The following is a 27,682-nucleotide window of genomic DNA, read 5'->3' on the forward strand; positions in this document are numbered from 1 at the left end:
CACCAAATGAAACTGAAAAATGTTTGGTTTTGGTCCCCTTCAACTGAAATTGATTCCTACTTACCATGCTTACAGGCTTAACTACGAAGATGTGACAGGGAGTGTCATAACAATAATTGTTCAGACGGATACATATTAAAAGCTGATATACGTATCAAATTTTAATGGATAGATAGAAATTAATAAACAATTACAACCATTTATGATAAACTACATAAAGATAATTTTTCAAGCAATTTGAAATTCTTCATTTTTTATGATAATATTTTATTTCGTATATATATGTTTATAGGTTTATTCGTATCAACAAATCTGTGTACGAGTTAATAACGCAGCCAGGTTCCCTGCATTTTCAGTGACAGAGAACCAGAACGCTGATACTAAAACAAGTCCCACGGACGTGACGGAGAAAATAAGTCCCACATGAGTCCTACGTGAGTCCCACAGAACCAGAATAAGATTGCAGGGAAACAAGCCTTGTTACAAGGTTTGAGGTTTGTTTATTTTATATTTTAATTTACACTTTTTAAAAATTATCATTATTATGCAAAAATCTGTGTGCATATGAATATTTACATTTTAATGTTATAAGTCGTTTTGTGGTTCATTTATTTGCGGTGACTGTCCCACATGTGTTTACCTGTTTACATTCACTTACTGACCTAGCGTCTTCAAAATATACCTTCTGTAATCATGACTGTTGTAATCTTGTTTTTATGTTAGTTTACCGTATGTAACTTGACTGTTGTATAGATTTATAGCGATCACTGCAAGGTTTTAATATTTAGGTGAAGAGAAATTTCAGACTATCAATCACAGGCACTTGTTTCATATACGGTGCACCCCTACTTATTTTTACCACAAGGTGTCTAACTCAATTTCAGGCACCCCCGCTTCAAGCTCGTATTTTGTTCATGTATCATTATCAATCATTAACCTACTTTAAATTATTAAAATGACATCGTTCGCTTCAAGAGACTTTTTTCTTGTCAAATAAATCGTTTCAGACGTCTCTGGTCGAGCCTCTTTATTGTAAACCACTCATTTATTCCTCGAAAATTACCTCGATATATTTTTAGGCTTTAGATGGGATACAACTTCCAGTTGGGGGTAGAATAAAACCAGAGACTTCCGAGTATTCCATTCCAAGGTCTCTGGTTTTATCCTTCATTTATAACCCCAACCGCAAATTTGTATCGAAAAATTAGCTTGATACATTTTAAGACTTTAGATGGGATACAAATTTCATTTTTTTTCACAGGTCACGAGGTTTCAACTTAAAAAAGAAAAATTCTCACCATTAAGATATGTTGGAAATTTTAGCTTGATGTGTTGATAATTTGCCAAATTATTATGTAATAAAGGGGACTTTATATGATCACCCGGCGCTGTCGCTTTAGTTCAGTCTTCACAACAATTCTTTTTCAGCACATGCCCTTCGGGCATGTAGACCTATCATTTTTTCCCAGCCCATTCAAATTTGTACATGTCCTACTCAAAATTCTTACATTTACCAGTATTGTGCAACAAAAAAAAAACCATTAGGTATAAAGGTTTCATATTAATTTTTTCAGCGTCGTAAACCAACCATGGCCTGTGATTGCCATTCTCTAAAGCGTTTTTGTTCATAAATAACTTTTGAGTTGCATGCTGGTCATGGCCGGTTTAGCTGAACTGAATTTCAGAAATGGGATCATGACTGTAGTGCCACAGTATGTGGCATTGATGAACATCTCGTAATTTAGCAAGCAACTTCGAGAAAACAAATAGGTTAAACTAAACACTTCAATAATTAGATTGACAATCATTTGACAGGTCGTATCGAGAATGTAGACAGGCAATCCATCGACATTGCATACAGCAACGTTTAAGCAAATAATGGGGGTAGGACAGAATAAATGGCAAGTAAAGATCATACAATGAAAGAAGATTCACATATGCCCTCTTCGGACATGTAATTTGGCAATTTTTACATGCCCGGCTGCAAATTTAACAGGTCCCTGGCATTGGACTCTCGGGTTATTTGGAAGACTGTTAATTTAGTTTCATGAGGTCCGACAACATTGATTCTCAATGTCTGCTCCCTCTACCCCATACACTTATCTTGATAAAATTATATAAATTATATTATTAATTATATAAATTGATATAAATTATATAAACCGGTCTTGTTTATATAATTTTACAATGTCATAAACAGCTGCTTAAGTGCATATAATATAGTAAATGGATTTATATATAGGATTAGGGAAAGATCCTCACTTGATTATGGCAGCATATTTAGCTCGTAGGAGTTTATTATCTACCACACATGATCAATGTCACTTTTGGACGTGAATGACTTTTGACACCCTAACTTCAGTTCAAATCAACGTTAACTTTATGTGACGTCTCTCTGAATCTTTTTTGGCATGTAACTTGGGTAAAAACAATAAAAGTACTCTTGATGCATTTGATTTCTCTTAGCCCGTTTAAACATTTCCAAGGTCTATACCAGTTTTTGCAGGGGCGAAATTATGTAGAAGCTGGAAAAGAAACCCATCCCCTTTTTGACGTATTTGGTTTTCGAGGGGTGAAAATTTTCAATGTTACACTCAACTACATGCAATATTTATTATATTATACTGAATGTTTTATACAAATACAAATAATAGTGAACCTTGAGCGCATAAATCTGCGCAGTCACTGTCACTATTTTTTGGAATATCACCCGTCGTCAAGCAATGTTGACTGTTGCGACACTGGGCGTAGCTTCATTATTCAGCGGATAATAGTGCTTTTTAACAAATGTTTCTTGACGAATCAGATTAATTCATCTAGTATACCTGAAAGTACAATATTAATTAATTGTCATCATTTTCCTATATTAGCATTTTTACTGGTAATGGTTTTGAAATGATAGGAACATGCACTGTTCAAAAAGTCTTAAAATGTTGTTTTGGCTCAATTTCTTTGTTAGATTACTGTGTTGAACTAAGGCAGGTCAATTAAAGTAACATGATCCTATAGATTCCATGTACATTTAGTACTGTAAAGTAGACAAATTTATTGTTCTCACAAGTAGTTCTCAAACATTGATTTAAGCTGGTCTCCTGAAGGATGTAAAAATGCAATTGGTCTGCTTAAGGTACAGTGTATAATATAGACATGCATATTTTATTTTGAATTTGTATTATGTCAATCATTAGAAATATATGGATCTTAATTAGAAAACATTGTTTTCATTAGAATTTAAGATATGTATAATAGGCATATATTCTTCATGCTTTTCCATAGTTAAGTCCTTTTTTACAGGGTCTCTGCTAGAATCATGTGGACCCCAGTGTAACAAATCTATGGAAAGAGAGAAAATCTCAGCTCAAGGGTCAACATGTCTTTATTCCAAGAAAGGTAAATTGATAATTTTTTCTGCTAAAATACTCTTTTATAAATTATAATATCAATGCAAAAGAATGAACAAACAATGTACCTAAAACATTTTGAAAATGAAAGTGCAATAACAGTTAATAATTATGATCAATTGAATGAATGTTAATAATCCAATCAAAGTCCTTGTTGTATATCATTTTTGCTAGGGCTGTGTATTGAGCAAAAAAAAAGAAAAGAAAGAAAGACATTTTTAATGCGATATGCAATATATTGAATTCTTTAACAATTCTGTCAAAAAAGTCTTATAAATCATTATGCATGAATTTTATAAGAATAATAATTGTTTTTTACTCATTTTTAATTTTTTGTCTCACCGTTTTTAAAAATTACACTTCAAATTCAAACTTTTCTTGACTGTAAAATCAACATGTTAAGTAAAGTTGTCTATGTATTTTTATGATTTTGTAATAATCATCTAAGATGTGCTACCTCCTTAATGATTATATCATTTTTGATCAGTTTTAATTCAAAACAGTTAAATATAATCTTTGGTGATTGCATCTTCGCTAGCCAAGGGCTTCTGATACGCTACTCTCCTCATAAGCCCTTCCCATATCAAAAAATAATACATAAAAGTATATTTTTAATATATTTTTAATACAATCATTTTTGTATTGTTTAAAATTAATACAGAAAAAATATATTATTTTTGTATCACCAACAAATAGGTAGATTATTTTTGTATTAAAATCTGACTTTGATTTTTTACAGGGTATTATTTTTGTATTTTTTGGGACTTAGATTATTTTCAGTATATCATTTTTGTATTTTTGTGGACTTAGTTTTTTTCAAGTGTATTTTTTCTGTATTAAAATTGAACTTAGTAATTTTACAGAAAATTACATAGAGTTAATCTGTATTATTTTTGTATTAAAATTGAACTTAGTAATTTTACAGAAAATTACATACAGTAAGTCTGTATTATTTTTGTATTAAATTTGGACTTAATAATTTTTCCAAAAATACTACACAGTCAGTATGTATTTTTTTAATATTTATTTTGGACTTCGTGTTTTCTTTTACTGAAATTTGTATTTCTTTGAACTTAGGAAAATTTACAGAATGTCCTTGCAATAAGTCTGTTGGAATTAATATTTTTTCTCAGATTTTATTAATTAAGACCACTGCTATAAAGGTTGCTTTTATACTATTTACATTTAATTGCTATTTAGAACAGAAAACTTCAGTAGTTTAAATTTTTTAACTAAACAATTTCATTTTTAAAACATGTCTTTACTAGGTGTGAAATTGTCATTTGGAAAGAGATAGATACGTCTAAGGGGACACCTGTGCTGTACATGATACTTGTAAACACGCGGTAAATTTTGAAGTTTCAGAGTTTCAGACTTTCTTTTTGTGTTGGAAATTTTACAGCGGGTTTACAATCGAGTGTTTACAACTATCGCCAACAGCACAGGTGGCCACCTGCAGGCTAACAATAGACGAGTACATGTTATACTACTCAAATAAATAACATGATTTACCCGTGAAAACACATCCCAACCAAAACAAAAACAAGCAACATGGAGAGTTCCACTAATTACAGTACCTACGATGTTTTCTTGACTATACAACTCAATTTAGTATACATTATATTTAATTCAGTACGTATTACAATTACATGGAATAGAACTATTTAACTATCCGCTTTAAAAAAAAAATTAAATAAGAAATTATTACGAAAGAATATCATAAAATAATATAGAAAATGTTGTGAAATTGGTGTAAAGGATAGTTGTTAAACATTATTACAATCTCTGGTACCGTATGTATGAGTTAAGTTGTCCGTCAAAAAGGCTATATATTATGTATCTCCCGCTCGTTTTGATCATTATATTTGAACTTTATGGTCTACTTCACAGGTCAACTTGAATGTAAAAATGGCTGCTCTCAGCGGAAATGATGACCGGAAATAACGATGTTTCGTAATCGGTAAATTCCGTAAGGAATAAAAAAAATGATTCTGATGATTAAATTGAACATCGTTTATTCTAACATAATTTTAGGTTTGTTCAATTGATTCAAGATATTTAAAACCATGTAAATATGTTTTCTCTAACTGTTCCGATCTCAACATCGGTAATTTTCGTATATATGACACAATATGATTGGTCAGATTTTAAAACTCTTCCGTACTGTTCTCTGATTGGTCAACAATATTTCACCCACGCCATTTTGAAAATTCTTCCCGGGACGTGTTGAGAAAGCTGGAGGTGATTTTGAATAAACTCTCATTTGCTCGCAAGTAAAATGTATCGAAAAACAGAAGTTCAGCATAATTATGGTACACAGGATCATATGTATGAACCAAGGAAAGCAAATACATAAGGAGACTGACGTTTTTTAGGCATCATATCCGGACTTTTCTGGTGTAAACAACGACAGTTGCGGTAAGATTATGTATATTTTAGCACATTAAAGTTTCAGTTTTTTAAATAATAATTTAGTACAAAGATAGAGGAACAAAGAATGCCTTTTTACCCATTTTGTAGTATTGTAGAAAGATAAAATAGTACGGTTATTGGCCATGTGGGGAACAAGGGTTTTTGTGATAAATTCTGATTGGGGAGGGAGGGGTGGAAGATGGGGGTAATTTTCAAGCCTTTGGCTTCCTAGTTCTAATTCATTCCAATTTTTTCAAGTTTACCAGAGACAAATTATTTATTTTCCCTTCAAAAACAATTCTGTAATTTGTATAAACTCAAATTTTTTCGAGGGGGGGGGGGCAGTTTATTTAAATAACATTGGGGCACACATTTTGTTTACTCTTTCAACATTTTCAAGGACAGATTGTTTATTACAAATATTTTTTTAAAAATATTTTATAAATCAGTCCCCACCCCCCCTTTTTCTTCTCCAGATTGTCAAATCAAATGGTTGTCCCCTAAGAAACCCCAGATTAAAGAAAAGTAATATCAATGGTACAATTGTATGGAATTTGGTGAACTCCGCTGGATCTTTTGGAATTTCAATTTATAATTATTGTTAATTTTAGTCAGCAGAACATTGAAGAAAAGCTGATTAGTCATGGAGGAAGAAGATCCCTCTCAAGAAAGTATTGCAGGTGTGTGAGCTAAACAAAATCTATATAGAATTATTTTGGATGTGAAAATGTGTGTTTTGTTGAGGTAATGGTTCATTAAATTTTATTATTATATCATTCTGTTCTATATTTCACAGTGATGAAATCAGATGAGATGACAGGTTGTGTGATTTGAAGATGGACTTCTGCAACAAAGTAAACACTCCTCTACCTTTTTCCATACAAAAGTAGAGAGATTGAAACATTTGGTAAAAGTACAAAGAAAACAGGATTAGTTAAACTTGTGAAAAATATCAAGACTATTGAAGAGCAGATTATATGTAAAAAGAAAGATCAAGACTACAATTGGTAGCTGAATCAGTAGCCTGGCCACATTAATTACTTTTTAATTAGCTATTTGTACATTTAAGGTAATCTGAGTTACTAAAATTGTTATTTAACAAATATTTCAAATAAATAAAAGATTTTTGAATAACAATCAATAGATGCTATTAAGAACCTCAATCTCCAACCCCTTTTCTTCAAATAACAATTTTTGCCCATGATCATTTTTGTAGTTTTTAAAACTCTGTTTTGTATTATTTTAAGCATTTAAATGTATTTTTTGTCTATTATTCTTGTACTTTTTTGATATTTTTGAAATACAATCCTTCATGCTGATAAAAATACAAAAACAATACATATTAATACAAAATTAATACATTCTATATTTTTTTCATACTTTTTTGTGTACTGTATTATTTTCATATTTTATATCTTTTTTGTACTTTTAATTGTTCCAGATGAAAAAATACAAAAATAATATATGTGATACAAAATTTATATATTCTATATTTTTTTTGTATTTTAATTCTTAAAGGTGAAAAAATACAAAAATAATATATGCTAATACAAAATTAATACATTCTGTATTTTTTCTATACTTTTCTATGGACTGTATTATTTTTATACTTTGGAGAGGAAAATAGAGAAATAATACAAAAGTACAAAAACAATACGTTTTTACAGGTCATGTGTATCATTTCTGTATTATTTCGAAAAAATAAAGTATATTAAAAATATATTTTTCTGTGTTTGGCTTTTAAAAAGTCTATTATTTTTGACCTAAATTGGAACCAAGATTTAGAGGGTTCCAAATTTGGTCATTAAAAATATACTTTTTTTGTATTATTTTAGTATTTTTTTCTTGTATTATTTTTGTATTCATTTTCGATATGGGTTGGCATACGGTGTTAAAAAAAGTTGAGATTTTTTTCTCAAGTTGTGATTGGAGTTGATCGACATCGTTCGACCAATCAGCAATTGTTTTTTGTAAATGACGATATTTGCGTTCGGGATATATCTTGACTCTTTAATATCGGTAATGTAAAACGCAAGTAAACAATGATCCGTAGGATAACATGCCATTCTATGAATAGCAATATGGTGTCATCCAATTTCTAAAGCAACGTGCAAAAGATGTGATTAAGAATCTATACTGAAGATGTAGATTTGCATTTTTACATGTTTAAATAACAAATTAACATAACTCAATACCTTCTTGTTAATTATTCTTTAAAAACAAAATTTTTTTAAATACGCTTTTTATTTCTCTCGATGACGCAATCTGTGCGTACCTGGTAAGAATCATGATCACGTGACAAAAGCAATCCCGTCTTTTGTCAGCACCGTATGCCAAGGGTTTATGAGGAGAGTAGCGTATCAGAAACCCTTGGCTAGCGAAGATGTGGTGATTGAAATTCCCAACTTTTTCACAGAATTACATAAAAAAACTGCCTGCCCAAAATGTTTTGGAATTAAGTTATTTTTAGCTCACCTGAGCCAAAGGCTCAAGTGAGCTTTTCTGATCAAAATTTGTCCGTTGTCTGTCGTCTTTGTTGTTGTTGTTGTTGTTGTAAACTTTTCACATTTTCATCTTCTTCTCAAGAACCACTGGGCCAATTTCAACCAAACTTGCCACAAAGCATCCTTGGGTGAAGGGGATTCAAGTTTGTTCAAATGAAGGGCCACACCCTCTTTCAAGGGGAGATAATTAAGAATTAGAGAAAATTAAGTGGTATCTTTTAAAAATCTTCTTCTCAAGAACCACTGGGCTGTAAAAGTTGAAACTTAGGTGAGATCTTCATTACATAGTGTAGATTCAAATTTGTTCAAATCATGACCCCCAGGGGTAGGATGGGGCCACAAGGGGGGATCAAAGTTTTACATAGGAATATATAGAAAAAATCTTTAAAAATCTTTTTCTCAAGAACAACAAAGCCACAATTAGGCATATTGATATGGAATTATCCTCAGGGTAGTGCAGATTCAAGTTTGTTCAAATCATGACCCCCAGGGGTAGGGTGGGGCCACAATGGGGGATCAAAGTTTTACATAGAAATATGTAGGAAAAATCTAGAAATTGTTTTTCTTAAAAACAACAAAGCCACAATTAATCATAATTTATATGGAATCATCCTCAGGTAGTGTAGATTCAAGTTTGTACAAAATCATGACCCCCCAGGGGGGGGGGGGGGGGGGCACAATGGGGGATCAAAATTTGACATAGGAATTTATAGGAATAAAATCTTTAAAAATCTTTCTCTCAAGAACAACAAAGCCACAATTAGTCATATTGATATGGAATCATTCTCAGGTAGTGTAGATTAATTTTGTACAAATCATGACCCCCAGGGGTAGGGTGGGGCCACAATGGGGGATCAAAATTTTACATAGAAATATGTAGAAAAAAATCTTGAAAAATCTTCTTCTCAAGAACAACAAAGTCACAATTAGTCATATTGATGTGGATTCATCCACAGGTAGCGAAGATTCAAGTTTGTATCAAATCATGACCCCTCGGGGTAGGGTGGGGCCACAAGGGGCGATCAAAGTTTTACATAGGAATATATACAGAAAGAAACTTGAAAAATCTTCTTCTCAAGAACAGCAAAGCCTTGTTAAGTCATATTGATATGGAAGCATTCTCAGATAGTGTAGATTTAACTTTGTTCAAATTATGACCCCCAGGGTTAGGGTGGTGCCACAATTGAGGATCAAAGCTTTACATAGGAATACATAGGAAAAAACTTCAAAAATCTTCTTCTCAAGAACAGCAAAGTCATGTTTTGTCATACTGATATGGAAGCATCCTCAGGTAGTGTAGATTCAAGATTTTTCAAATCATGACCCCTGGGGGTAGGGTGGGGCCACAATGGGGGATCACAGTTTTACATAAGAATATATAGGGGAAAAAAACTTGAAAAATCTTCTTCTCAGGTCAACAGCAAAGCCATGTTTTGTCATATTGATATGGAAGCTTCCTCGGGTAGTGTAGATTCAAGTTTGTTCAAATCATGACCCCTGGGGGTAGGAAGGGGCCACAATGGGGGATCATAGTTTTACATAGGAATATATAGGGGAAAAAAACCTGAAAAATCTTCTTCTCAGGAATAGCAAAGCCATGTTTTGTCATATTGGTATGGAAGCATCTTCAGGTAGTGTAGATTCAAGTTTGTTCAAATCATAAACTCCAGGGGTAGGGTGGGGTCACAATGTGGGATCAAATTTTTACATAGGAATATATAGGAAAAAAATCTTTTCATCAACAGAAAAGCCATGTTTAGTCATATTGATATGGAAGCATCCCCAGGTAGTGTAGATTCAAGTTTGTTCAAATGATGGGGGGGGGGGGAGGTGTTAGGGAGGGTCCACAATGGGGGATCAAATTTTTAACAAGAGAATATATAGGAAAAAAATCTTTAAAAATCTTCTGCTCAAGAACAGTAAAGCCACTTGTTATATTGATATGAAAGCATCCTCAGGTAGTTCAAAATCCAAGCCCCCTCCCCTTTTAAACTTTTCAATACTGAAGTGATTTGTGCTTTTTCCTAGCCAGTGTGCTCAGGTGAGCGATGTGGCCCATGGGCCTCTTGTTTTTGATACAATATATTCATTAATCTAGATATGTATCGATATATTTGATGCAGCCCTAATTATTGCTGGTTCATAAAATAACTAAAAAATAAACAAATGAAAATTTCGGCATGGTTGGCATTGCAACTGTATCTTACACATTCAAATCAGGCCATTATTACGAGTTTTGGAACATGTTGGGTTCTTCACTAGCCAGTGCCGCTACTACAGAGAAGACAGCTTGTTTTCAAACTGTGTCATTCAAAGTTTCAATATATGAGAAACACAACAAATCTAAATGCTTAGCCATTACACTAAATGATGAATCTACTTTATTGTGTTATTTATTGACATTTGACAATCATGATTTATAAATCATTTTGAAATTTTATATGTATCATATCATAAGGTCTGTGTATTATCCCAACCCTATATACCTACATATCACGATGTATCATTTCAGCATTTATTTGTTAGTTTCTATGTTCAAGATTGCTTTTGAGAATTTTTTTACTCATATTGAGATGCCACTGTCCCACCTGCCTGCTAACGTGGAAACAAAACTCCCCTCTGTAACAAAAGAGTGCACCAATGGAGATAATCTCAAAACTTGTGTAGTAGGATCAACTCCTAACAATGCACCACTTTTCAGCATTTATATTCATTGCTTAAGGGTTTATTCTTACTAATGAAATAAGTTGTGGTGATGCATATATTTACTGTAAGACATTTGTAATAACGAAGCATTTGTGAGATATACCTTTTTATCAGTTATTTACAAACAAGGCATTTGAAGAGGACGAGCACAGTGCATTTTTATGACGTCGAGCTCTTGGAGCTCGAACGTCATCTAGCAAGCGCCCAGTTGAAATTGCGACCGGATATGTACGCGACCAAATGTGTCAGTCGATGCATCCGCAATAGAAAATAGCAATAGCTATAAACCAATTTCTTTGAAAACGCTCAAAATGAATTATAGCTTGAAAATAAAATTGCATCAATTATCAATTAATTCTATTGCAAACAACAATATTATGTTTTATTCTCACACAAGAAAAACGTGATGGTTGTTGCGGATGAATTTCTACAGAAAGGGTGCGTTGAATGACATGAATAACATTTCGGAACGATAACCGTGTAACATAAACAACACAACAGGAGGTAAAATAATTACAAAATTACATAAACACGAATACTACAAGACAAAAAAAGATTGAATTTCTAAATCTTAGCTTTACTTATACAATCTTCTAACCAACTCTATCCTAAAAACCGATGATATTGACCAGTATTGCTGTATTTCTCCATTTCCCAGTATACCGTATACCACGCCCGATCGTAACTCGATCGTCATTGTAATAGAACAGAGTCTTGGTTGTAGTTTAGATGCAATCACTAATACAATGCTTTGACATTGGCAATTAGAAAAAATATTATATAAATTCATGAAATCCTTCATAGTTCTTCAACTGACTGAAAAGGTGTTCGACGGTGTCTGGTCAATTTGAACCCTGCTCCATTCGGACCATGACATAAGGCTCCACACTGTAATTGTGATATTTTGTTTAAACTATTTTTTTTATTATGTCTCCTGAGTTACTCACTTGACTTATTGCTATCTTCAATTTCAAAATGATCTTTTGAAATTGTTTTTCTTCTTCGACGTCATTGAAGCCTTTCAGGCTTTTGATTTTTTTATCTGAAGTTAAGGTGATTTTAAGCAAAAGAACATTTCTTGTCCATATTAAGAAAGCAAAATATTTTGACCTAGTTTGAAGTTTTTTAAACCCATTAAACTTAATTGTTAAAAAATTAAGTATGTAAACTAAATTTTGAATAAAGAGTTGGTCCTCTGTGTAAAACTTGCTCTGTGAGCAAGTTGAAATTACAATGCCTTTCATGATTCCTTCACAAAAAATGGGGTGATGACCCACAATATTAATAAATGTAGGTTTTAAATAATATTTTATATTTCATAAATTAAACAGTGAAATTTACAAAAAAAAAAAAAAAAAAAATTAATCATTTTTAAACTGTTGTAATTTAGGCATGTGGGTATATGTACATATCCTGTTAAAGTCTTTGTGTATCACATTATATCATGATATACTTCAGACAAATTAGTACACCCGTAGTTTTGAATACAATTCATACATTGATTTCATTTGCCACAATGGTCTCTTTAATATTGCAATAATGCATTTGGTCTTCCTAATGCATGTATAATGCAGGTACTGTATATACTCTATGTCCAACTTATAGGTGAGTCATAAAAAGATTAGTATTTTGAAACCAGGTTAAAACATCAGAGCATTGATTTGAAATTGTCAATTGTTGTACCGATTTATAAGCGGGTCAATAGCAAATCCCTCCAAAATAACCTCAAAAAATACAACTGACTTATAGGTGGACCACCTTATAGGCAAGTATATATATGGTATAGTTTTTGTTGAATTTTGCTAACAGCAAAACACTATATATGAATAATGAATTTTGGAAAAAAAAGCTTATTAAGTTTAATGATGCATGTATGTAGTATAGAAATATTGTTCATATGCCTGTACATGGTACAAATATGCATTTTACAGAGTGTACATATGCCAGAATCATATGGACCCCAGACTGGCCCTGGTGATTCCGTTAAGAAAAAAGAGGAAAAATCAGTGCTTGTGCTCATTGGTCATTGGACAAAGGTAAATAGATTTATTTCATGAAACTAAACATGTAAATTACTAGGATATTAAAATATCACAATTAAAATACATGTACTGATTTATATATATATGGATATCAATTGGTCTCCTTGATGGAGTTAAATGCGTTTGTTATCCCTTTTAAGTGGATCATTTAAATATTATGCAGTTTATTTAGAAGCTCTTTATTATCTGCACTGTTCACTTTTACAGGGTGTATGCCAGAATTTTTTCAAGAACAGTCTGAATCTGACATGGAAAAAATGAAGAAAAACAGCCTTCCTGTTTATAAATCTACATTCTGACAAAGGGTAATTTTGTTTAGTTCAATTAGAAGTGCACATTTAATATCAGTTGCTTTCCTTAATGATATATTATAGCATTTTTATTCCCTTATGAACAATATGTATACTTGTAAAGCATGTATCACAAAATCTTCTGCAAACAAAGTTTTGGGTGTATAGTGTTTGTTGTTTAACGTCCCTCTTGAGAATTTTTCACTCATATGGAGACGCCACCACTTGTCGGTGGAGAGCTGCAAATTTTTGTCCTATACTCAGCACTTACGGCCATTGAGCATTGAGGGATCTTTATCGAGCCAGCACCTACTGTGACATGGGACCTCGGTTAATACCTCTGTCTCATCTGAAGAACTGGTCTCCATGTCCCACAATGGGATTCAAACTCGCGATGTAAGGATCAGCTTCTTTCTCCGCGACTCTAGAGTAGACGCTCTAACCACTGCATCTGCTCTACTTTGGCAACTTTGGGTGAATATAAGCATAGGAATCATCATGTCCATCTGTCTGTTCATGTGTTTGGCCACTTTTATGATTAGCTTTTTTGTTCCAATTCTGGCTGAGATAAATTGATTTAAGTCATCTAAATACAAACAAATTAAGGGAAATTACTATGGTATTGGAATGAACATTTTGGAATACTGTCTAATTGTTCCATTGTAGTTGGTTTCTTTAATGTTGAAATAATGCATCTGGTCTTCCTAATGCATGGCATACACTGTATGCATGTGTAATGTTAAAGTTGGCTGAATGTAAAACAGTTCTTGTGTTATGACAAAGGTAAATAGATTTAGTTCATGTAACTAAACATGTTAATTATTAGAGTATTAAAATCTCAAGTTTTGAATACTGATTTACATGTGGAGAGTAGTTGGTCTCCTTAATGCAGTAATAATACATTTGGTCTCCCTTATGCATACTGTATATTATATAAATTTAATGACTGACATGTACGAGGGTTGATCCAAAAGTTCGTGGAATTTCTTCTAGTGTTGTACCAATAATCAGAAAACATCGATTGTCGACAAAAAATGCTACCGATTCCGATGATCGATTATAGTTTTTCATAATCGATCATCGGAAACATACTTCTAATACAATACATTCCGGAATTATCCATTTCTGGTTTAAAATTTATTTCTTCTTAATGAAAGAAAATGGCATCTGCATCTGATACTAGCCAACTAGCACGAAGCAGAGGTGATTAAGAACCGAAGATGCATATACAGTCAAACCTGTATTAAGCAGTCACCTGCGGGAACCATTAAAAGTGACCTTTATAGAGAGGTGACCATTGAAAAGAGGTTCATCTTTTTTTCAAGAAAAATTCTTTTCCAAGTTATGTTAATTTTGTGTTTTAAAAATACTACATCATAGAATATTAAAGAAAGATGTGTTTTGGACATCATTGGTCTCAGTTAGATTTTTTAAAAATTTAAATAGTCTCAAGATTAAGTTCAAGATAAATTTGATGACTCCAACAAAAAATATATTGAGTCTAATAAGGGTATTGCATTATCCTCCCTCCAAACAACAACAAAACTTTCTTTTATTATAGAATTACATTATCATGTTGTGTCATGAATAAAATAAATTCTATTTTTTATCTAAACTGCCTCTAAAATATCAAGTTTAGTTAGTCTTGATAATTGTATGTTTAACAATACAGTGGCGCCGCGTTTATCCGGACGCCATTTATCCGGACGCTTCACCATCCGGACGATATATTTTGGGAACCGATATTTTCCACGTTATTTTGTCTCATTAATCTGGAAATTCGCGTTCCGTATCCAGACGGTCAATTTCTACTACAAAACGTAATAGTTTATTGAAAAATGACTTGTTTATCCGGACGGTAATTTTTCAAAAAACGACTTTTTCACACTTCACTTGCATTTGTGTTAATTGTTGTAAAAACATTGGTCATGCAGTCAGTTTGAAGGCGGTTCCCTGTGACCTACAAACAATAGCGTCTATAATTAGCATGTGTTTACCCTAATTCAATCACACGTATATCTTTAATATTTAGCTTACACTGTGCATTAATTAAATAATAATCTGTTCAAAATCATATTGCTAACCGTATGTACATCGGTAAATTCATGAGAATTTTGGAGAGTTGTAAATAAAATGAACAATAAATAACGAGCGATTTCGTAATGCTCTTTATCATGTTGATCATGTGTTGATTGCGTTAGTTTAAAATACTATTTTCCATTTCTAAAAAACGTAAATGTATTTGAAATGCTTTTTTCCCCACAAGACAGTTTAGAAAGGTACATAACTGAAGAAATATCTCTATTTAATGTTCTACCGTTTACAAACGTCCATTGCTTTAGAAAAGATATATAAAACTGGCGTTACGTACAGAAGTTGATTACGTTTATCAAGGTATTTTTAATGATCGAAATTCAAACTTAGCGTCTGTAGCAAAAAATATTGATAATCATGAAGATGGCTTGTGTTTACGAATGTTTTTAATACTTTGTTTGAGTAAGCTTGCAGTTAATTTTATAGTAACCCTGTGTTATGAATATACAGGGAATATACGGGGTTAGTTTATATCTGAACATTTTTAATGATGATGCTGAACAGTTCTGTCATATCATATGAGCTTCAATAATTATAATATATGGCTGAATAAAACAACTGTAGATCAAAATTTGCTCAGCCCATGAAGTTACAGGCCAAAGAGAAGGTGAATTAAAATGGGAGGTCTCAGCATAAAATTGCCCATCCATTTTTTTTATTGTGTAAATTACATTTTAATATATTTTTTTCTTTAATCAATTACTGCTTTTAAAACAATAAGGCCAGGTAAAATTAATCTTTAGATTCTCATCCCCGCCCGCCCCTCTCAAAGTGCCCCGCCCCGTTGTTTTTTATTTTGCTTTTTGAGTGTCAAACGTATTATTATCATGTATTTTTATTCAGCAAGAATCTGGGTCAAAATTTAAGAGTTATCTCCCGTCTGTATTAAAAGTCGCGTGGCACTATTTATAGCAAAAGACTATGTGAAGAATGGAGGAAAATCGGCAATAAAAGCAGTTTAAATATGTAAGGTAAAGATAATTTGTCAGTATAGAGAAGGCAGAAAAGCAAAAAATAACATAAACACATCTAGATACCATCACTGGCATGAACAATTTTTTTAATGAGATTTTAACCAAGTAAAAACAGACGAAGAAAATGACACATGATCAACCGATCTCCAGTTATATGTGATTTTGCATTAAAAAAAAATAAACATCGTTCAAAGACTTTAGAGAATAATAGTGCTAAGGAAATGTATAAAATCTTAAAACTGTTCAGGCCTAGGCTTTTCAGTAGAATATTTTACAGATTTACACAATCCTGTTTTGCAAATATGATATATTTTAATGTCGAACATATCAAGTCTCAAGAACGATTGAATGTATGAGGACAGTGGAAATCTGTGATATATCACACAGAACAGAAGGAGTTGTTGGTAAGACTATAAGGTACTTGGGGAAAGGCCGATGAGAAAACATGCATATGCAATTTATTAAGATCAGCACCTCATTTTATTTGGCGTGTGCCATATCTGTGTACTTGATAATTTGTTAATAAAACTATAAATATTTTAATTTTCTATAACAAGAATCTTCTGTAGATATTTAAAAGAATATGAAAACAATAAAATCTATTCATATTGGCATTAACATAGTGTAAAAATTATGTGTACGAATGTTTTGTTGATACTTTCAACTATAAAAAATAAAAAATAAAATCCGCCCACCCACCCCAATTTTTAAGCAAATTAGGATGAGAATCTAAATTTTAAATTTATGTGGCCTAAACTAAAATATAATTTAGAAGTTTTTTTTCTTTGCTGTCACATTTGAAACAAGAATGTGCATATATACAATGTACATGCTGAGCGAGTGCTTTTTGAGATGTGATTCAATTATCCGGACGATTTCGTTGGGGACAGAGGCGTCCGGATAAACGAGGCGCCACTGTACATAAATTGTAGCGTAATAAACAGACAAGTTATAATATTCTCAGTTTATCAAAGCAGTGCATAATACAAATTGATATATGAAATTCACAGGTGTTGTGAGCAATGAAGCGTGACTAATCCTAACGGTCATCTTACCTAGTTGAAAATCATGATAATCAGAACACATTGTGTAAACAAACACAGTTAATTAGGGTTTCTACAAATAATATGTTTCCTATGTGTTAAAAACGGCCTGTCATGCGTTTACACAATTACACCTATCGGAGTTGGGCATGCCAAACGTGAACTAACAATTAGGAAACAACTAATTATTGTCTCCATTAATGAATAGGTAAATAAGGGTGCCTTGTGTATCACTCAGAATTTTTTAAACCAGATTCCAATTCAATAAGATTAAGATTCTCGTACGTCCATTTTCCTTATAACCTTTTCGGTCACTAGCACCCTTGTTTTGTTTTGTTAAAAAAAATAATAAATTATCCAATATTTTAAATGGTTTTAATAAGGCCAATTATTTTTTCCATGAACCAATTATTTACATTAGTGAGAAAATTGAAAGTCACCTGACTTTAGGTCTGGTCACGTGATCGGACAAAATAGCCACTATATACGAGGTAAAACAGCAATTTTACATGAAATTTGACGACCGCTGACCGCGTTACGCAGGTGACTGCTTAATAGAGTTACATTATATAGGAAAATTCATTGGGAGGAAATAAAATGACCGCATAGGACAGGTGACCACTGGATAAAGGTGACCGCTATGTCAAGTTTGACTGTATAGGGCCTAAAAAAAATATTTTTGTTTCCTGTAATAACCCGACCATTCAATTTACCCCCGGGTGAATTTTTTTTTCTGCCAAATCTGTGTTTGCTCTTTGGTTTGATCAATCAGCTGATTCTTTTTATTCAAAAAATGTTAATTGTATCTTTTATTTGAGATATAAAATATGCAACTTAGTCAACATTTACCTTAAATATAAAGAGTGATCAATTCCCCCCACAACTTTTTGAAGTTCGTTTTCTGCCACTAGGCAGCCATGTTGGGTGTCCACTGTAAATATTTTTAGGTCTAGAAAGTGTAAAAGAAGCAAAACAACAAAGAAAATTAATATATTATGTATTTTATATATTCATGTTAAAGAAATAAATGAAATTATTGTAATAGTCTGCTTTTTGTATACAAAACTATGAAGAAATCCGATTATAATCGGTGAAATCACATCAGAGGCAGTAACCAATTCCAACCGATGATCGATTATGAAAATTAACCGATGTCTCATCACTAATTTCTTCATATTTATTTTAATTTATTAGTGAAAGCAGTTGAATACTGATTTACATGTGGAGAGTAGTTGGTCTCCTTAATGCAGTAATAATACATTTGGTCTCCCTTTTGCATACTGTATATTATATAAATTTAATGACTGACATGTACGAGGGTTGATCCAAATGCTCATGGAATTTCTTCATATTTTATTTTTTTATTAGTGAAAGTGGTTGAATACTGATTTACATATGGATAGTGGTTGGTCTCCTTAATGCAGTAATAATACATTTGGTCTCCCTTATGCATACTGTATATTATATAAATTTAATGACTGACATGTACGAGGATTGATCCCAAAGTTCATGGAATTTCTTCTTATTTTATTTATTTATTAGTGAAAGTGGTTGAAAATTACAAATAAGAATATAGACACTTGTTGAATTTTTTTAATAAAAAAATATTTTAAATATTAATGATAGTAACTCTATGACAGTTGCCATAGCAAAGGATGTTTTAAAATGCAGGGGAGACGTTTACTCGTTCATTATCATTTTAAATCTTAATACGTGAAATAAGAAAAAACCTGCGCTAAGTGGCAAATAAAATGAGAATTTTGTCATTATTACGATTGCTTGACCACTAATATACCTGTCTGTGAGAGTTTTACTGATTTAACTTGATATTTAGATTATTAGTTGATGATTTCTTGTTCATCTTTTAATTGTTAGAGAACGTCACATTTCAGTCAAGTTACAAGTTTTGTTAAAATCTTAGGAACACTCTGACTTAAAGGGGTATTCTACTGATACAGGCTGGAGAAAAATGCATTTAGCAACTGATTTTCCAGTGGCGTGAGAAATTTAAGAACAATAGAACTTCCATGAAGGTTGATTAAAGGTGTGGCTGCTTTTGGAGGGTCTGTTTTTCTCGTAGACAAATTAAGCGTTGATGGATGTTGACCGCTGACTTACTGTGCTGGACTTTGCTACTGAAATTGGAACATCATATGGAAAGATGGGGAGTATTTTTGAAATATGATTGTAATATAAAGATAAGTCGATTGGTGTGAGAGGATACCCAGGCTTTTCTTGAGAGAAAAAGGAGAAAAAGGCAGAATATTCTGTAGAATTACTTAGTTGAATTGAACATGAGGGTGAGATGCTCCTATAACATGACATGACATACTTAACTTGATGTTACGTCGAAGTCTCCCCCGGATTTTACAACTATCAGTGTTCAGAAAGCTCATGTGACCTTATTGGTAATTGGAATGTGGTGAAATTTTCCAGTATTGTTGCATAATGACTATATTATAAATATGCCTATTGTTTGCTTTCATCAAATTTTAGAAATAATTAAATTCCATGAACTTTTGGATCAACCCTCGTATTAGAAAAAAGATGGATCTAAGATTGAACAGGTTATAATTCACTTGAGTCATTTAAATTACTTATTGCTATCTGTTTTTGTTCGGTCATCATGTGTCAAGTATTGTCTGTAAACTATTGAACATTTTCAGCTTCTTTTCTGGAACCAGTTTCAACTAATTTCTCGGTTGAAGTACTGTATAGGGGATTAATTTCAGGGGTTGTAATTTTCATGTTTTTCTCTCCTCTGACACGATCACGGTTTGTTGAATTTGCGGAATCGGTATATAATAAAGGTTACATGTACCTCCCTTCAATGTCTATATCAGTTTAATCCATAGCATAGCTAGAAGGCAGTAATCAGCATTATGTATTCACTTCACGAACAACAGGGTAGATTTATATATACATCAGCAAGTTCGATAGTTATTTGAATAATTTTTTAAAACCAAAATGTCGATAAAAACATGATAATGCAGGTAACAAATAAACGTCGTAACATAGTTACGTACGGGTATTCAAAACCCATGACCCTAGTGTTTTGATTGATGAAACATGTAGCGTTGGCTATTAAAACAGTTTTTTTTTTTTACAAATACAGGTTATTATCTGCTGAGTGATCTAAATTAATGTCAAGCGTGATAATTAAAATAATTGAATGACAAGTACGATTCGTAATTACTGAAATGACCATGCACTGCACGTATATTTACCTATCGTAGCCTATTCTCAAATTTCCAAATATAACATGTAGGTTATTGAGAAACTTATTCACTGTTTCTTGAATTCACGGATTTATTCACACCGTGAATATAGCGAATATTAACACCGCGAGTTATTTCCCCCCTATACAGTATACAGACATAATATAGAAATGATTTTATCGACTTTCTCAATCTATCATGAATTTGAAAATGTAAATATAAGCATTTAATTGTAAATATTAAACATTTAGCATCTCATAACCAGAGTTGGAAATTACTGACTGCCCGAGGCAGTCTGTTTTTCAGGTAGGCAGGGACAAACTTTAGATTAGCCTTGGTGGTCGGGTCATTTAAACAGGTAGTTCCTGTTTTCCTTTTTTTTCAGGGTATAGTAAGTCTATAGAAATTAAGTAAAATATAGTATATCAAAGGAACACTTCTAGTTAAAAATATGAGATGACCTATAGGACCAATATTGGTTTCAGTCTTTAGAAAAAGCTTATCGATATTTGTTCCGGTCACTGACTTTAGGTCACATGTGTGTAGTTTCTTGTTTCTCATGTATTGCTTTAGTTCTACATTAGTGGTAATCTAACAACCAAGCTTTATGATAAACGTGATGACTTTAACTTTTCAATCGTCAACTTCCCTTACTTATTCAGCAATATACCTTCATCACCTGCATACGGGGTTTATATCTCTCAGTTGATTCGATACGCAAGAGCATCCTCTATGTATGAACAATTTTTAAAATGAGGTAAGTTATTGACAAACAAATTGCTGAAACAAGAATATCAGCAGTCTTGTTTAAAGTCATCATTTTGTAAGTTCTATGGTCGATACAATGACCTTGTCAGCAAATACAATTTATCATTAAGTAAAATGCTGACTGACCTTTTTCATACTTATTGTTAGGCCATTATTTACACACTGAATTGTGTATGGATTTTTCCATTGTTTCCCAGTCGTGACAAGGAGCACACAGCGGGTGTGACTGGTCTGCAGGGGATGCTCACTCCTCCATGGCACCTGATCCCACCTCTGATGTTTTGGAGGTCCGTGTTTTTGTATTTTTTGATGGGCTTTTGAGCTTGAATACTGATTGTTATCTCGATATATTTCATTCTACTCAACTGTGTGTTCATGTGATCCTACCTCAGTATTTACAGAATGATACATCCTTTGTTTGAGGGTCATTCTTGATGTCTGACTGAGTAATGGCAACGGGACATAAAACCTTAACTGACCTTACCACATTCTTTTCTAATCTGAAAACCCTCATGCATTTTTAGCATAACATATCGCCAATGCACACATTTTTCCCGAGGAATGAACTGCATCTACACTGCATAGAACAGTATCTCTCCCACTGGCACAACAGTACTATTACACATCATTATGTTCTTGAAAGGCAAACACAGCAATTATTGCTCGGCATGATTTTTTTTCGTGCTTACAATGAGGTTTAGTTCCGGTTGATTGCGTTTAGTTAAAGAGAATTTATGATGTGCATTTCCATAGATGTCTTTTATATCAACACCAAACATGTATTTAAGGAAGAAAATATATTAAGTAAAATGCAAAAGCCTGTATTAAAAAATCAAAGGACAAGTGCACTTAAGCAATGCTTAATGGGCCCTTTTTCAGTGCCGTATTACTTTAGAATGTATTACCAAATTGTTCTCTTCTGGTAATAGTTAAACACAAGTGGACATTTCTAATTAAAATCACATTAAAACATCACCTAAATCAGCATGGATTTGAAACAAATGAAGTTTTTTAAATGCCTATAGATACTCCAAATCCGGAAAAGTCGTACCGAACCTATTTTGAGTTTCGTTTATTTAAATCAAGGGGAGGAGACATTTAAATAAGACACTTGAACAATCTGATGGTGGATCATTGACAGGTGCATTTGCCGAATGATACTTCTTGTGCTATTTTACCCGAGAAAAAAATCGAATGAAGTTGTATAGATACCTTTATCCATATTGATCAAACTAAGAAATTTGCATGCTTGCATTTGAAATAATACAATAAGTATTATCATTAGTTCCTGTAAATTTTAAAATGAAAAAAAGTGTATTTAGGTGGCTTTCAATACCAGTACCATTGTCTTGCATGAATGTTAAAAATGTTTGAAACTTTTATTTATGATGACATTTTAACGACACTAAACTCTACTAACCATCCCGTGTTCCTAAAACCAAATACATACAAACTTCTCTATACGGCTTGACTTCGATATAATGATATGAAACGTGGCTATGTTTTACAGTGAGCATCTTTGAGGAATGTTTACCTGGGTAGAACTCACGTGACTACCAGTATTTTAAATAATTTATTCCACGGGTGGGTTCAACATAGGTCATACAGGTAAATAGCTCTTGCTTGTTAAAGGAAAAACATTGAACTTTTCATACATTTTTAATATTTTAAGTACAAGCCTAATCATGTACAAATTTCCTACTTTCACACAAGTTTTGTAAATGTATAATGCATTTTTTGTCAATCGCACAAGTTTGTACAATGTTAGGCTGACAATAAACAAAAGCTTTGAAATGAATGACCGTCCTCGATTTACTATAGAAAATCACGAATGTCGGCTGACCCCCTACCACATTGTATGGCTTTGCTCTTTGTATATTCATGAATTTCAGCGATAAAATTTGTTGAATCTTATGGTTTAGATATCAATTAATGATCTGAGATGGAAAATTATGCTTAATTTAATTCTTCATTTTTTTCACATTTTACCGGGGCCCATAAGTGCACTCTTTCTTTAGTGTTTATACAGGTAAAAAGTTTGAAAAAATAAAAATGTGCCAACAAATGGTTTCGAACCAGGACACTAAAAATGTTCATGGTGAGAGTCTGCGGTCTATCGTTCTGGGCTATGCTGACTATGAGGACATTTGTAATAAATATAAACCAGTATGATAGAAATAGGTTTTCACGTTTTTTGTAGGTTTTTTTTTTGTTTTTATGAATTTCGACCCTAGGCACCTCTAAAAGAACCTTTTTTTAAATAATTGCTTACTAGATCAAAATCTATCAAAATTTCATATTTAATTTAGGGGCAGGCAAAGGGTGATTATATTGCATCTATTGGGTATAATTTTCTTATTAGAAAATTGTAGAGATATGCAAGGTTAATTAATGACAACATTTATTTTTCCGTTTTGCCTTATACTTTTATGATTTTCACTAATAAATTGATTATTGAAAAAAGCCTTTAATATGACTGCTGATTTTATCTCCATCTGTTAATTATACCCCCGCTCCGAAGGAGAGGGGGGTATACTGTTTTACCCTTGTGTGTCTGTCTGTCCGTCTGTCTGTCTGTCCGTAACAAACTTTGGTCGCAGTTTTCTCAGCAACTGCTCATCAGAGGTGCTTGAAATTTTAACACACTCTTTGTTTAGGCATGCCATATGGTGGGATTCATTTTTGTATGAATTCGATGTCAACTTCCTGTTTATCCGTGCGTCTGTCCGTACCATACATAACAAATTTTGGTCGTAGTTTTCTCAGCAACTACTCATTGCAGATGCTTGAAATTTTAGCACAATCTTTGTTTAGGCATGCCATATAATAGGATTCATTTTTGGAACAAATCTGATGTCAACTTCCTGTTTATCCGTGCGTCTGTCCGTACCATACATAATAAATTTTGGTCGTAGTTTTCTAAGCAACTACTCATCGCAGGTGCTTGAAATTTTTTCTTTGTTTAGGCATGCCATATGCTGGGATTCAGTTTTTACAAATCAGATGTCAATTTCCTGGTTATCACTGTGTTTGTCCATAACTGAACTTGTGTATTCACATCAGAGCGGGGGTATTATTAGTGAGCATTGGCTCACAGACTTCTTGTTTTCAACACCTTTTCTCATGATTATAGTAGATAGAGAACAGATTATGATTTCTAACATTTACTTTTACAGATCATTTCCTTGAGATAGGTGGAACCAACAGTCAAATACAAACACTTTTAAGAAAAGTAAAAATCTGGCTCAGGTAAAAAAAAAAAAAAAAAAAAAAAAAAAAAAAAAAAAAAAAATCATTTACAGTTTTAACAATTAGTAATTTTACCTTAGTTAACTGGAAAAATCTCATTTGACGAAATACAGGTCAAGAATGAAGAGTTTAAAGCCTAGTAGGGAGTTTGGTCAATCATTACAGGTAATCTGCAGTCCCTCTCGAGAATTTTACACTCATATGGAGATGCCACCACTTGCCAGTGGAAAGCTGCAAATTCTGTCCTATACTCTGCACTCATGGCCATTGAGCAGTGAGGGGTCTTTTTCATGCCAGCACCTACTGTGACACGGGACCTTGGTTTATAAGGTCTCATCCGAAGGACTGGTCTCCATGTCCCACAGTGGGATTCAAACCTGCGACATAAGGATCAACTCCTTACTTCGCGACTCTAGAGCAGACGCTCTAACCATGGCGCCACGCTTGTGACTAGCTCCGTTTTAAAGAAATCATTCAAGATATTTTTTATCAAACTTAATATGCTGATACATATATAATTAGTAAGACCTATTCAACTATTTCAAAAACTTTTGACCTTTCCTGTGACCTTGACCTCACTTTCCTTCAATTTGCATTTTGCATGGTTTTAAAACCATTTAAAATATTGATATCTAAGGCTATGCATCTATACATAATTTGGTGAGAATTTATCATCTATATCCATTTTTTTTAGATTTCAATTTCAATTTTAAAGAAACTTTTCAAGATATTCTCATCAAACTTCATACACTAACACAAAATTTCATGTTGCATTACTATACACTCGGCGGGCATACATGTCCTATGGACATATTTCTAGTGTATTGCTATTTCTGTTGTTTGTTTACTTCCGGTCAGTAAGTGCCCCCTAGGGGCAAGCCCCAGTCCTGTTTTCTTTTCCAGGGTTGCAACAGCGCCCCCTAGAAAAACAAGTTGCACCATCCAATCAAATCGTGTTTTGTGCTGCTTTATGCCAATGATATTAAGGCTGGACAGCATATGTATTATATTCTGACCAATGGGGTTGCAGTATTTTCAAATAATTAGGATAGACTTACCACTTCAGCATTCCTTTCATCACTGAAGTGATATACATGGTCAAAAATTGACTAACTTTCATTTTTGTGTCAACTGCAGAGCAGAACGACACTTAGAGATCACTTTACCTGGTGTCTGTCTGTCCGTCTGTCACACCTTATATCTCCAAAATTTTGAGAGGCAGGGTTTTGATAATTAGCATTTATATATGTTTTTGAGCTCATGATACTATACTTTGAAACTGTATGAAATTCAGTTACCACAAAAACTTATATTTAAATACTATGAAAATACATTGGGATCAGTATTCCACAATGAATCGTGTTGACTGACAAAGTGATGTCAATTAAAGTAAAGACAGTCTGAAATTCCTTTCCTCCGAGGATTGTTGGAAGCACCTACATGTGTATTAATAAAATGATAAATAGTTATTCCTCATAATTTAAATTAAATTATTCATTTGAGGACTGGGGAACCATATTTTCTTTGATTGCCAGATTCTATCCCAGTCTTTTACTTTTGGATCCTTTTTTTCCTTGCAGGCAAATGCATGAACCTCCATGCTAATATTAAATTAATAGCTGACCACTCTTAGATTTATTTACCTCTTTAATGATAATACCTAGCAGGTGTTATATACGTTCCTTGAAACACTCTAGTTCCTATTTGATTTTCACTAATATAAAGATTATTGAAAAAAGACTAAGGTGCTCTATAGTGATCAGTCTATTCATTCATCTGTCTGTCAAATACACATATCCCTTGTTCAGAGTACAGGTGACTCTAAATACTTCAAACTTTATATTTTTTAATTAGATACATGTAGCTGCTTTGGAACATCTGAAAGGTCTATTACATTATCACTAGTTTTACTAGTTTTCTTCATGTAAGTTGAATATATTTTAAACTTTTAAATTTTTATTTTTTCCAGGTAAGAAAGAAATTCAGGAGTTCTTAAATTGCCCTTGGAGTTCTTGGATTGCATCAAACTGCTAAAAGACCTCAACAAAAACAGCGTCTTGAAAATAAAAATGAAAATATTCAGTGAAAAAAAAATGATGAAAGAGCCACTAAAAATCTTCAAGCCTTTGAGCTGAAATCTGGAAGTCAATCTGTGGACTTTACTAGTATGTCTTACTAAGTCATCATTTGTGTATAATAAATACACTCAACTGTAAACACTTGTTAAAATGTGTATAATTTTTAGATATAATTTGTAGCTCACAGACTTCAATAGTTTCATGTAATTTAAGTAATAATGAAAATTTCCTGTTGTCTAGCTAGATTAGAAACTATTATTGTCCAATTTTGGATATTGTGAAATAATTCATCTAGTATGCATAATGTGTGTACACTTACGTGTAAATTAATTGTTATAGCAAATTCAATCGATCATTAAGTTGAATGTTGACTAATGTTTTTCATCAAAATTGTTTACACTGAATTGTTTGTGGATTTTTCCATTTGCCCAATCATGTCAAGGAGCACATGGCAGGAAATGCTTTCTCCTCCATTGCACCTGGTGTTTTTAGAGGTCTGTGTTTGCTCTGCTCTTAATATGTATTGTTTCAATGGACTTTAAAGCTTGATCACTGTTGGTAATCTTCATATTTCATATACTATTAGAGTACTTGAAGAAAACTGTAAAGATTTAACATACAGTATAATGCATGTATATTGCACTTTAAGTACAGTGTATGTGGTTAAGAAATGTTAAATCGTCTCATAGTGCATTGAATTTGTTGAAAATTAGAAAATGTGTTGAAATTTTTTTTGAAATAATGTTAGATTGCAGATTTTTTGAAATCATGCAAGTAAGAAATTGCTAAATATTTTTTTAGCTTTTCTGGACAGTCTAGATGAGTTCTTACTATATACCTAGCATTGTATCCCAGTTAAAATTTAAGGAGCAAGGTTCATTCCTAAGCTCTACCTGGACAAAC

General features: G+C 32.6%; 1 long non-coding RNA gene across 4 annotated transcripts; it reads left to right on the forward strand.

Annotated features, from left to right (window-relative positions):
• Nucleotides 1-348: 348 nt before the first annotated feature.
• LOC133177207 (uncharacterized) lies at nucleotides 349-27,682 on the forward strand. Of its 4 annotated transcripts, XR_009719640.1 has the most exons (6): nucleotides 349-494; nucleotides 3,295-3,390; nucleotides 12,955-13,059; nucleotides 13,273-13,370; nucleotides 24,629-24,701; nucleotides 26,671-27,682. It is a non-coding gene; the product is annotated as an uncharacterized LOC133177207 (long non-coding RNA). The 4 variants fall into 4 exon arrangements; XR_009719639.1 differs by lacking the exon at nucleotides 24,629-24,701; XR_009719642.1 differs by lacking the exons at nucleotides 24,629-24,701; nucleotides 26,671-27,682 and adding an exon at nucleotides 22,963-23,048.

This window comes from Saccostrea echinata, unplaced genomic scaffold (genome assembly GCF_033153115.1).
Source record: "Saccostrea echinata isolate AGI-Se365-2 ecotype Australia unplaced genomic scaffold, CSIRO_AGI_Sech_v1 ptg000104l, whole genome shotgun sequence".
Lineage (NCBI taxonomy): Eukaryota > Metazoa > Mollusca > Bivalvia > Ostreida > Ostreidae > Saccostrea > Saccostrea echinata.